This window comes from Cygnus olor, chromosome 12, assembly GCF_009769625.2.
Source record: "Cygnus olor isolate bCygOlo1 chromosome 12, bCygOlo1.pri.v2, whole genome shotgun sequence".
NCBI classification, from domain to species: Eukaryota; Metazoa; Chordata; class Aves; order Anseriformes; family Anatidae; genus Cygnus; species Cygnus olor.
In genome coordinates, this window is record NC_049180.1 from 9215065 (window position 1) to 9229385 (window position 14321).

Here is a 14321-nt window from a genome sequence, read left to right on the forward strand (position 1 = left end):
ACAGTCATGGTTTTCTGTACGTAGTTCTAGTTTTTAACATCCTCTAAAATACCTCCTATTATTACTGATTAAAATCCTCACCTTTAAAAAAAAAAAAGACTGGAAGAAAAATGATGATTTGGACAAGTTTATTCACAACATCTCAGTGTCACTAAATCTATTGTCACTCATTGAAAGTTGTTTTTATTTATTTTTTTTTTAAAAGTAAACAAGTAGGCCATCTATCCTTGTGCATGCAGACTGTTAACCTTGAACACTGCTGTATGAGGCTGACTGATATGTATTGGATACACAGAGCTGAACAAACCAGGACAGTATTTAGTTGGAGCAAGCTCCCAAGAAGCTATTAGTTGTGATTTCAAGACGACAGCTCTCACTTCTATTGCATAATTGCATATACCAGGTGGAAGCGAAGTTCAAAAAAATAAACAACAGTTCAGACCGGCAATTTCTGGAATGACATACACAGTCTACTTTAAATGTATTTGAGGAGCAATGACAATAAATCAAAGGAATGTCCTCATACATACTGGGAACCTGAATCACCAGAAAAACATTCTGCTTTCAAAGTGAAAGCTATCTCATCAACAGCTAGTAACACAACAAATGTTTTAAAATAGCATATGTAAGCTGAATTTTAGAGATGTGTTAACAATAATTAATATATTATTGAAAAACTGAAAAGTTTTGTAACCTTGGAAGAAAAATGAGCCATATTGAACTCCACTAAGCAAAAACTCTTTCAATTCAAGATAAAAAAGCCACTGTACTCACTGGAGAAAAGGAAGGTTAAAAAGGGATACAACTGAAACCTTTAAGATGCCAGAGGAAAGAGAGGGATAGTGCTCCTCTTGCTTTTCAGAGGGCAAACACTCAAATAGCAGTAAACACTAAAAGATCACTAGCAAGGCTGGTGCTTCTCCACCAAAGTAAACAAGTTGATACCTGCAGATAATTTGGCTCCAAAATGGGCGACTCATTTCTAAAAGCAGCATATTATTTTAAACTATTGATGAAAAACAGAAAGCATTTTTCATAGCTACAATTTAAATTTTCTTATAAAAGGCATACAGTAGTCCTAAAGTTTCCTCTTTCTGCCTTTGAATGGTATACTCTTGACTGCCTAAAAAGTCTTGACTCTGCTGCTAACAGCAACAATTCGAGTCCAGGGGACCAGTCAGAAACTGTTCACAGAACAGGAACTATTGTCCCAAGCTCTGCTTTCCCATTTCTGAGGGGCTGGGACCTTTTCTGCAATTCAGTCTTCTTGCAGCTCAGAAGCAAGAAACACTTCCTGCACCTCTCTGAAATATTCCTACAGACTAATATCAAAAAGCTTCATTGCCAGAATCACACCAGGAGTGCACCCCATAGACACAGAAACTGCCCAAAAAAACCAACCTCAAATATTAGTTTTATGTTCTAATAACAATTTAAAACCATTTCATTTGGTGAATCCCACTTACGGGGGGAGAGCTGCTTTTTAAGATGCCCTATTCTGCAACACTTACCTGGGTTTTCTTCTTCCATTCCCAGCCAAACTAGTCCAAGATGCACCAAAACTTGGTAAGGAAGGTCTGGAAACTACAAATTTCTCTGATCACTAGTAGACAGCAATTGCCAGCCATTTCCATGCCATTCACGTTCATTGAAACAAACCTTTCAGGCTCCCTGCTTACTCAGACAAGCACCACAGCTCCAGAAACAACCCCTTATTTTTCCTCAGGGAAGGCAAAATATAGGAGTGTTTTATCTCAGTACTGTGCTGTATTCATTCTCCCCTCTTTGAAGAGCTTTATTTGTATGTGTTACATAAAGTTAAATACTATTGGAAATACACTAATAAGAGTACCTATTTCTTGTTGCAACTGAATCACCTGTAGTTGGCTATGGGATATGAAAGCACAAAATGAAATTTAAGAACACGGTAGATGAGAATCAGTTTCACTGCATGATGAACCAAAACACACCCTATATTCCAACTTGAAAACAACTATTTTACTGCTGGTCCCCACACAATTAATAAATAACACTCACCACACAATGACACGAAGACAAGAGGGTTAGCACAGTGAAAGCAGCACGAGTGGCAGCAGCGTGACAGGGTCTGTCCTCCTGTCCAGAACACACACAAAGCCATCAAGGAGTGCAAAAGGAAAAAAAAAAAACAAAACAGGCTTCTGGGCTATGGTGACATTCTGATTGACTGGCACAGCGCACGCACAGTGAATCACAACATGGGTTATAAAACACAAAGAGATCCAGGCCTGCTCCGTGTCTCCAGGTATTCTCTAGAAGAGCACTCCTGATGTAGCTACTGCTGCCACATATCTAAATTAACACCTGAAGTGACAAGGAGCACAGTTACTACTGACAGGAAGGCTTTTGTTTACAAGTTCCCATCCCAGCTTCAGGCAAGAACAAAACCCATTTTCCCTACCTTCAGGTAAGCCGAAGTTGCCAACAGCAGCGCCCACGCCAACAGCAACCCCACACACCCCCCAGCAGGCCCTGAAGTAACAAGGCCTGGCTCACTACAGGCACAGAGAGAGCCCAGGCAGCCAACAGGCCAGGGCACAAAATAGAGGCTGTACAAAGACAAAAAGCACCTGCAAATACCTTCATTTAAGGGCCACCACAGGTGCAGCAAGGTAGGCCTCATGACCTCTAGGAAGGACCCAATTTTGCATAACAGGTAGATAACACAGGTCATGGCAAGTTGAAATCAGAAGAACTTGAGTGGAGGTGTGAGTCCAGCTTTATTATATGTGGAAGAGGGACTCCAGGCTGACCAAAACACGACATTAATACAAAACACAACAGGTTTGGGATTACTGTCACACCCACAGCACTTGTAGTGTGAAGCAAAGCCCAGCTGGGGCTTGCCTGGCTCCCATACTGGGGTGGTGGTAGCAGCTGGACTGGGGCCTTCCCCATGCCCATGGTGACTAACACCTCTCCTTGGGCTCTTCTGTGTTAAACCCCAGTCACAGCAAAACCCCCTCCTCCAGAGAGCTCTGAGACGGGGGTGAAGCAGGCAATACAACAAACCACCTGGTTCCCCAGGTGCTTGCCCTCATCCTCAGGGTAAAGGGGCTTACTCCATTGTCCCTTGATCAAATAAAACCCTGCACCAACATTTGAGGTGAAAAATCCAACCCACCAGTCTGAAGAGAGGGCCTTGGAGCTGCTCGAGAGTCGTGGTCCTTCTCACAAGGCTGTCGGTATCTCCTGCAGGAGGGGATGGACCTGGAACCTTTGTGGCCTCAGGGACTTCCCAGCCACCCCAACACTGCTGCAGGAGTGTACAAATAACACCAGTATGCTCTTTCGCTTTTATTATGAATTCCAAAAACCTAAGTGTTAAAGACACTACAAGATTTAGAGGACTGAGTTTCATTTTAATTTAGTCAAATTATTTGCCAAATTTCAAACAGTTCCATGGATGCCATCATCCACTCTGAACCTGTAGTCTTCTGGTGAAATAATTTTGACTCTCAAGTCAGGAGAAACATGCTCCAACTAATACATGGTCCTGTCTACAGCATACCAGTCAAATAAAAAATAATAAGCTAGTGTATATGCTAGCACATATTTGGTTACTTACAGGTAGTGTATTCTGAACTGTTCATATACGTAAGACAGACAGCACATTGCTAGTAGCCAGTGGAGAATCCCTCTCAGTCCAAAAGTCTACATTTTCATAGCAGAGCATCCCTGAGCCATTCCTATCAATGTAATCTGGCAGTAGGGACAATGGTGAATGTAGCATGTTTTCACAAGCTTTGACACAGGCAGCTGCTCCTAGAGCCCTTATGGGGGCTCAGCACATCTGAAACAAATAAAGTTGGTATTATGCAATCATAAAGTAGTGGATACTTTCAGGAACTAGTGACAGCATTGTGGTACATACAACAAACAGATTGAAAGAGGTGAAAAATGTGCTGAGCCTAAACAAAATACTGTGTATGGCACAGAATTATGGCCAACTACAGATGATGAGTTATGGAGCCAGGTAAGCGCATGAGGTATTAACATGTGATTCACTTTTGATATGTCAAAACAGAGTTTCAGCCCAGGAAATTTCATTCATGCACTTTCTGGAGAACTGCATCAGATCTGATATGCCTGTGGTGTTGTATTTTATTTCCAAAGCTCCCTGCACCATTCTGGTAATTTCTGCTTCTCCTCAGGGAGCATTTTCTTAGATCTCCTCAGAAGACTGGGCTGCACAGCGCTCCCATTTTCAGAAATTTGGTAAGAAATGTTTGAGCAAACACACTGTTTACTGTGCACCACAACTAGTACCCCAGCATAAGCTACATGTTGGGATGAATTCACATGGCTCAGTTCCTTGGTGCACACAAGAGAATCTCTATTGCTGCATCACACAACAAGGCATGTGCACAGCCAGGAGGATTTCAACACAAAATGTGTCAGGACAAGGGACTTGCTGAAAATCCAGAAACTACCAGCAAACCCTGTTCTTTTCAACTTTTTCACTTTATATATAAATGGAGCTCCATTATATCCCCAGGCCTTATTTATCAGTCTTCAAAACCACTATCCCAGGGTGTTTATCTCTTGCTTTAAATGGCCAGCACATCCAAAACACCAGCAGGAAGTAGCTACAGAATGCTGCCAAACATGCACACACACACAGCGTCTAAACAAAAAACCCAGGTCTACAAGATGAAATCCTAACCATGACGGTGTCATTCTTTTATTCTTTATCTGAGATTTAGCAGGTGTGCAATCCTCTGTTGTGTCTTTTTTTTCTTAACAGGTGGAAAATGTCATCTTGTCATGAGAGATACAATGTAAAACACTCTAATGCTCCATTGCAGTGGCTTATATATCTCGATGTTGATCACCTAACAATGGGATACAATAGCTTTTTATGTTCTCTGAACCGTAATTTAGTTTGTCAGCTACTGGAAAATATATTTCAGTGTTGCACCCTGCAAACATGTAAAAATATCAAATGCATTGTATTGTTAATAATATGGTTGTAAGTCATTCATGGCAATTAAACTTGCATTACAATTAAATCTCTTCTGACCATAATGATGTTCCTGTTATGCCATTTCATTATTGCACAGTGAAAAGTACAATTAAACGTATACCCTGCAAGAAAACGTAATGAGCGATACTTGCTTGTTTTAAATGCTTTTAAACATTACATAGGAAATGTAAGCTGGCATTGGGAATAACCGTGGTATAAAGATTTCACACCAAAAAAAATTCTTTTTTTTCCCTGTTAATTTTTGTCATTGACCAGTATGCCCGCTGATTTCCAGTTATATTCCAGTACTAGATATTTTATCTATTTTGAGCCTTGGAGGTAAATTTTAACTGTCACTTCCCAGTTGAGAATCAGTGAAATAATAGTGCTACCAGAGTAACACAACTGATTTCTCATCCCCAGCTAGCAACACTGCTTTGCCACACTAAATTCTGTTGGCTTTATCTTAATAATCTGCTCTTTTTCTTTAATATAACTTGTTGTCTATGCTACCAAAAAGCAGGAAATGGGGAAAAAAAAGAAAAAAAAAAGCCAACAAGATTTTAAGACTAAAACTCCTTTTCAAGGGGTAATACAAAGAAAACAATTCATTCCGCTGGACCTAATACCAAGCATTTATTTCCAATAGTTCTGGTACTGGATATGCAGAAATTTCTGGCTAGCTTGCATTTGAGAAGGAGCAAAAGTTACTTTTTGAAGACCTAAAACCAATTATTTTGTTTTGTACTGGAGTTCTAATGCACTTTAACCCCATGTTCTAGAAAGATGAATTCAAACCAAAATAAGCAGAGACAAGGAATACCAGAATGATGGAGGAGCTATTGTAGAAAATAAAACCTTTGGCATGCTTAGTTTTAGCAAATCTAGGGCTAAGAGAGTATTATTTATAAAGGGCAGTCATTTCTGACTGGAAAAGTGAAACCAAACCCTCCAAATACTATAAAGATGGAGCTGGAGTCAGTTATGAAAGGAGCTGAGATGTGGCTGCTAGTTATTGCCAACAAGTAGAGTTGTTGCCCCACAAGGTTTGTTGTAGTTCAGTATTTGTTCCCTGCCATGATAGTGGAGAGCTGAGTGAAGAAGAGGTCATGGTGGCTAACAGAGGGAATTGAGCTAGAGTGCAGTTTGAAGGTGAGCTGCCTCTGTAGGACAAAAGCTAGATGATGTCTTACTGCTCAGGTGTACGCTTCAAACAAAATGTTCTTCTCTTTCCTAAATTGCATTAATTACCCAGCCTTGCTTTGCAGGGAACACTAGATAGTCATTAAAGCACAGTGGTAGGAACCAGAAGGTTGGATTCTCTCTTAACTCTTTCAGAGCTTTATTGTTTTTGTGGGTTGTATTTTTTTCCCCCTCTAATCTACGTCATTACCACTAGAAACAATATTTTGTTGTCTCTCATAAGGGAGCTAACAGATAAATGATGGATTATTGAAATTACTTTTCAAAAACTCTCTAGGCACCTATCTACATCTGTAGATGTCTAAATGCATTTAATATCTGGCCTTAAAGTCCTCCAGGTTGGTAAAGTGTGGCTAGGCAAGTGCTGCAGAGGTGCAAAGTATTATCTTGGTTGTTAAGTATACAGGTTTCCTTGGCTACAAGTTAGGCTAAATCGTGGTTTTTTGTTTGTTTGTTTGTTTTATTTTTGTTTTTTCCTATATGCTAATAGGCTTTTGCAAATTAATTAAGGAAGGAATTGGACATACTAAGAGAATTACTTGAATGATGCCTGAAGGATTACTACTTTTTTAACTTCATTTGCTTGAAAAAATTTGAGCAGGTACAATTGTCAGGTTGTGTATCTGAGTCTTTATAATGTTTTTTTTTAAAAAAAAAAAGTCTTTTGTGTTGTACAGAGAGAAGGAGAGTCACCAGAGAGCTTTTCAGCATTCCATGTTACTCCTGTTGCTAAGGAAACTTTCCTTCATCTGCGCTCAGTAAGGCATCCTCAGTAATTCCTCCACAGAAGGACAGCACTACAGATCAGCGTCAGAAAAATCAGCTAACAATAAACCAGAAAACTAGTCACTGAAAAGTTTTAACAGGAGAGTTCCTGATTTCTTTTACAAAGCCCAGAATAATATGCAGTAGGGAAGAGCCTGGAGGAACTACAGCAAGCCTGTATGATTCCTCGTCTTGACAGAATTTTCCTCAAGAGGTATAATATAAACAAACAAGAACAAAGTTAATCATTTGGCTTGGACTTTGTAGCCATTTTCCATTAGCTTATGTCCTGTACCTGCTCAACTGTACTTTCTAAAAGACAAAAGAAAAACCTCCCTCTCATAAAGACTAGCACATCTTTACTATCATCTCTATTTAAGATACTTTAAAGGGAGCAAGTATTTCCTGCTATCATCACAATCAATCACATCCAAGCTATCATCACAATCTCTGTATTCTCTAGCAGATTTCACTATCTGTTGCATGTGCTCATTTTCAATCTATTTCACTCATACCACTATGGCTTTGAACACCACTGCTCACAAAACAAAGTACCACTTATTGTGAGAAAGACAGCGGAATTTTCTTGTATGTGACTAGGTGAGAGCCTGCTCTCACAACTTACATTGTAAGATTTCTTATTCTTTTCCAGCAAAGGTTTACTTGCTTTCATTATGTAAGTCCTGAAATACAAGCTAGCAGCTCCTTAGTATGAACCAAATATAAAAACATTGCATTTCCTGGGGGGACTTTGGAATCGTGATCCTGCCACGGCCCATGAAGTAGTAAGGATGCAGTACATGTATCTCTTCCTACATACACAAGGTCTGCCACGGTGGTGGAGACCAGCACTGTCTAGCTAACCTCCTTTCTCCAGCAGCATTATACTACAGCTAGATCAAGAAAGAGTGTGAGAAATGGGGCTCGAACAGTGTGACACTTTCCTGACATACTTTCCAGAGAAGGCAGCTTCCAGCAACCACTAGTTAGAAAGGATTAAACCTATTGTTTTACCCTGTCCATTTTGTCTAACAGTCATTAATGACCTTATGCTCCGTGCTTTTGTCTAATTGCTTTTTAAAGCCATTTGCACTTTTGCCTAGTGTTAAAATATGCATATTGGTCCCAGTAGTGTTGCTCTCATGGAAAATGTGATACAGGGGACACTAGACCAAATTTTAATTTCCTATACACTTATGTATCGTAAAAATGAGAGAAAGGAAAGAATATGAAACTTTTCTTCCCTGAAGGGATGTAGTGGCTGCCTTACACTATGCCACTTCTAGTACTCACTTAGAAAATGCTATGTCTCCTGAAAAAGAAACAAACCTTTGTATGCTTTACGAGCACTTTGTGGCATGTCTCTGCTCTATGAGAATTTCTGGTTGCACTTCCACCATATTTGGTAAAGAGTGTATTTGCAGAACTAGTTTTAGTTTTTCTCTTTGCAGCCACTTCTTTTGGCATACAATTCCTACCTGCTTCAGGACTGAGATCAATGAAGTTTCATCAGCAATACATTTTCTTTCTTTCCTTACTCACAATGTAACCCAATGGTATTCATCCCAGCAGATAAACAACTCTAGTGCAGGCAGAACTGGTTTCATTTTCTGATTTGGATGTGGACTTACCTGATGCAACTTAGAAAAAGGCATAAAAAAGACCTTTCCGGTGGCATTCTTTCTGAAGATATTTTACTTTACATAATGGATCTTGATATTAATTTCCTATTCTAATCATTCTTTTTTCCAAGATCACAATGTTTTCTATTGTATGATGTTGTAGAGCTACAGAGAACAACTTCTTTTTCCATTACATATGTGAGTATGAGTGATTTGCATACATACCGTACACTGAAATATACGTATCTGGATATTGCATTAACATCAACATCTGTACCTTGGCTTACAATTACACACAGTTCATATAATTCATAAGTGTATGTATATTTTGTATATATAGCTTAGTAAATATTTCAGTCCAAACCTTTTCAGTTCTTTGTTGGGTTTTTCTTTCATGCAGGTGACGATTTCAAGCCATAAGAATTTTCTTTCTTGTTCCTTCTTCATCTCCTGGAAGACAATCCATGAAACATCTCCAGCACCATTGTGTGACCTTCTACACCAGCCGGTCAAACATGACCACAATGTTCCTTCTCTGGAACCTGCCAAAACAAGTCTTAGCTGTGGTATACATGCAAGTGCTTACATATAAAAGCTGTGTGGTGCAATATAGCAAACCTGTAAGCAACTCCCTCTTTCCAACATACTGAGAACCTCAAAGGGATACCATTTCTTTTCAGATGGCTTAGGTTTTGCTCACAAGACCTCAGCTTTCATCTTGGTTAGCAGTGAATCTGAAGGAATGGAAAACACTGAAGTATTGTGGTATGTCTGGAACATGAAAGATGCATTCTGTGTTGCTTCTTTGATGTTTCATGAAAGAAAACTGAAAGAATACAAATGCAATATCATTAAAACACTTTGCTAATCCAGCAGAAATTGAGAGGCTTGGGCATTATAAATTTTTGCTTAATACTCCTTCAAACTATGATTTGTAATTTGTTGAGGAAACTGTCTTGAATAGTGGCTTTCAAAATGACAAAAAAATCTGAAATTTCTTGAGTGAAATATGGAGGACCATTTTTTAACCACCATTTTGAAATACTTCGAAGTGACAGTTGCTGGTTAGAGAACAAAAAGCCAAATGGTATGGTTGGGATATACAAAAAACAGAAGATAATGATGCATGAAATAAATGGAGAAGAATTGAGGAAAATACTGGAAAGTGGAAGTGCAGAAAACAGTTTGACCCACCAGTGAGCCTAGTCCTATTTCTATGGAAATGAGCTCATTACTGATAATTTTTTTTATGCTCCTAGTTGATTCGTGAAGTGCTTTTTGAATTCTGATAAGAGCTTCATGAATCACAGAAAAAAACATTTGAACAAAATATCCAGAGTCAAATGATTACCAACTCCCATACATTAATCAGCTTGTCTGAGCACTTTATGTAACAGAGCGTGCACTAGGAGAGAGCCTGCTTTCTCCCCTGGTACAGTAAGTCCATAGTGTTTCATTCTGCAAAGAAAAGGGATCATACTTCTGAAATCTAATTCTGGATGGTTACTCCATCCAAGAGTCTGTATTAAATAGGAAAGACATCTTTGATTTTTTCCCCTGCTGTTTCCATGTTTGATCTGTTTTAAAAATCAGCATCATGAGAATTGGCCATAGAATCACTTCTCATTCCTCAGAAATAAGAGCATCTGTGGTATTCATACAAACGGTGCTTTCACATTTGTAACCAAGTCAGCATTGGCTGTAGGCACTCCTAAGCAGAAAAGGGAAATGCCTGAGGGCCAAAACATTGGTTCTTCTTAAACCTTCAGGATTCTGAAATACAAAATCAAATAAAGAAATGCATTTAAATAGCAAGTGAGCTTTATTTATTTTATAAAAACCAGCAATTTTTCAGATTGCCTATAGACATGAACAAAATACATGTCTGTGATATCCTGGATTTTTAACTGAACAATGCTGACTGACTTTGCATGTTATACAAAAATCATCTACACTGAACACCTTTTTATTAATTCTCTAAACACTTCAAAAAGAATGCCATGGGCAAATTCTGTGACTCTCTGCTAATTTACCTTGTACTAATTTTCAAGGTGTGTGTAGGTCACTAGCATCCTCCAGCATGCATCTTGTAACAGTGCACTTGCTGGAAATTCCATGAAATAAATCTAATCCTATTGCATGTAAGTGCACAGTGTCTCTTTTCCAAAACTTTTCACATTTAAAATGGCTTTATATCTCATATTTAAAAACATGACACACAGAACAAATAACCAGCCCATTAGATATGCCCAAGCCTTGCTGTCATGCAGATGTGCATTCTTTAAACAGTTACAGAATTACCCACTGGTAATTGCAAAGAATGGTTAAGTGACATTTGAAGTGACGAGTATTTGGATTGGCTTTTAAAAAATGTTATATAAAGATGGATGGACATATACACACACCTTTCCGCAGTTCTGACAGACCTTAGATGATTTTCGTTATGGGACTAACAGGAGGCTGAGATAAATTTCATGATAAATTACATGAGGAATTACACTGGTGTAAATAAGAAATAATTTGGCATATATGTCCGTATTGAATTGGCAAAGATTTATACCGATTTTTATACAATTCTGAATCCAATATTAATTTTGGAAGATGCTTATAAAGTTATAAGGCATCATGTTATTCAGTTGATAACATTATTAATAATTGTATATATTCCCATATATTTGGGAAGTTTCCGAGACAACAAAGCTGCTTTGTTAAAATACTTCCAAGGTTTTATTTTCACATCACACACTTCTACACTTCTCAGGGCACCAGAAGCATAAAGAAATCAGCATCTGAACAAAAACAAAGACAGAGGATTGATGTGGAAAAGGAAAATATGAAAAGCTATTTCTCTTAGCTGTGAACTGTTATGACAAAGCTGTAGAGGTGAACACAACTTTGGAGGGAAAGTTTGTGTGCTCTGCTTATGCAGCGCACTCTGAAGGTCCAAAAGCACTCTGCTCTTTCTGAGACCTTACACTCCCAGGTTCTTTAATTGCATCTTGATTTTTCACATTACTGATGTCTCATTTCCTATTTTCCTCAAGGGAAATCTATGGTGTAGAATGGAAGAACAATTTTATATTTCAGATTATTTAGTATTTTCTCTTTGTTATTTATTTCCACTTATAGTTGGGAATTATACTTCTTATTCAGTTCTGAATTCAAGATGATCAACCCCCCATTAAAACTAAATTAAAATATAATAGTACATGTATTGTATACAGATTAACAAAGATCAGCACTCCCTTATGCTGGGTATAACTCAGACCTAGACCAACAGGTAGTTAACATTCAAAAATTTAAAAGATAGGCAAAGCACTGGAAAAGGACAAAAAAAAAAAAAAGTATCTTGTTAATACTGCCTATCATATAGAGTAAAAACCAAAACTTACTTTTCCTTTGATTTATTTATATGGAGCTATTGTAGCACACTAAGAGGATATAAAGACAAAAATTCACAAGGTGAACACAAATTATTGGAAATAGAGGGAGATCCTGGGGAGGAGGTGGAGAGTCTGAGGAAGAAATACTCAACAGAAGACTGCTGGTAGCACTAGCAAGCAAGCAAAAAGGAGAATGGCCAGAGCAACACAAAAAGTATTGCTGGTATATCTCAGATCAGGCTATGCTCTCTCTTTCCAACTCTACCCTCTTTCACAGCTGTGCTCCCTAGCTCCAGACAGACATCCCCATCTGTGCAAAGTTCAGCTGGAATTTTGATTTACAGATTGCACAAATGCTGTTTCAGGGACAAAGGTCACCTTTCAAAGTAATTTATAGCTCCTTTCCTTACTGAAGTTAAATTTAAGCTCTTTTCTCTAATTTTGTTTTAAGGCTAAGAATTACTTAATGCATAAAATTCTAGTTTTGCAGCTTTGTATAAGACATCAGGCTCACACATTACTATGGAAATATAGCCCATTTCTGCTACAGAAATTTCACCAACAGAAATCTGCTTTACAAAATCCCTCTCAGCACAATGCAGTAATGGAAGGACAGGATCTAAACACTCTTTGCAATACCAAAGCCTTTTTTTCCCCAGAAATTTAAGTAGCTATACTTCATTCTCTTATTTGCCTGCACTTTTCCACCAGTAATTTGTATTACTTTGCCTTTTTCAACAAACCATCGTTTGGTTGGGTGGGCATCCTATTTTTCATTTGGTTTCAGTATTCTAAGAATACTAAATTGTCAAAAACAAACAAACAAAAAATTTCTTTTTAATGTTTTTTTTTTTTTTTTAGTTTTCTTCTAGTTAAAGTAATCATACAGAAATGTGCATGGGTCATAATTCTTTGTCCTTCTTTCCTGCAGGCTAGAATCTGTACAGGAGGCAAGCTCATATGGGAGGGAACCTAAGCTTAGACCAAACAAACTATAAAGCTGGCAGTGACACCGGTTGAGACTGAAATTCTCACTTATCTTCCAACAGCAGCACTTAATTTCCTTGAAGGGGGAACAAAATTGCCATAATGCAGATGTCCGAACCCACTCGTTCTTGATGGCAACAAGTATTCTCTAGTATTACCGTTTATCAATGAACATCTAGCTAGCCTCATGGCACTAGTTTTGCTTATTTAGAGCTACTAGGTGACATTAAGAGACTGATGCAAACAAAGTAAATAGCTTCCTAATACCCCTCTTCTAGCTAAGCAAGCATTTCAGAGACACTTCATAGCAATGCTCAGAGTCACGATACCTGAATAAGGCAGTATCTGTGTAAAAATGTGGTTTGTGCTATGCACATGTATTTGATAGCTCTGCCATCAGATTTCAGTAAGGGAGTTTCAGTTACCTCTGAGAATCATTTTAAAAAGAATGTCCACGCTACATTAATGTGCCACCCCCCCAAAAAAAAACAGACAACAAATAAACAAACAACAGAGCTACTTATTTCCACTGTTAGCCAAGAAAACACTACTTATCTATGGATAAAGAGCATAAAGAGCAGCTGCAATGCTTAACCCATCCACAACATTCAAGTCTACTACATCTTATACAATAAACCAGAAACTCTTTATTAAAAGAAATATTTACAGAGATGCTTCAATACTGTTTCCTTGCTGTGTGTATGCATCGTATTATTCTTCCTTCCTCAGTCCTATTTTTTCCCCTAGGATAGACATATTCATGTTTACATTTTAAAAATCATACACCAATCCATGGCAAGTCAATATAAAAACACCAGGAAAGTATTACTATTGATCTGAATACACAGGCCTGATAAACCCAGTGCCCTGAGTGACTGCAAAGACTAAGCATGGCAGTACTCAAGAGTTTTTCCTTTTAATTGTACAGTGCCTTCTTCATCCTCAGGAACAAAATAAACAAAGAAATAACAACAAAAAACCCAAACCAACCTTGCCTTGTCAGTCTATGTGCTCTTTCCTGTTGTGGATTAAAAAGCTCTACTGTAGTATATTGACACTTCTTAAACAAGCATGGTGAATTAAGAGCATTTACTCAAAACCTTTTTTTTTCCTGTAATTCTGATTAACAGTACTTTCATCTAGAAAATTTTAAACATATGTTTTACTTTTCATCATATTAATGTTGACAGACCTCCTTTATCAGTACTTTAATTACCAGCAGGTAAGGGAGGCAAAGTGAGTATGACATGCTATTACTTCTGCTTGATTTGAAGTCTGCTAGAGAGACTCTCTCTCAACTCATAGCTGAAATTGTCTTATCTCATACATTCCCAGTATTACTGTTTCATGTAAATG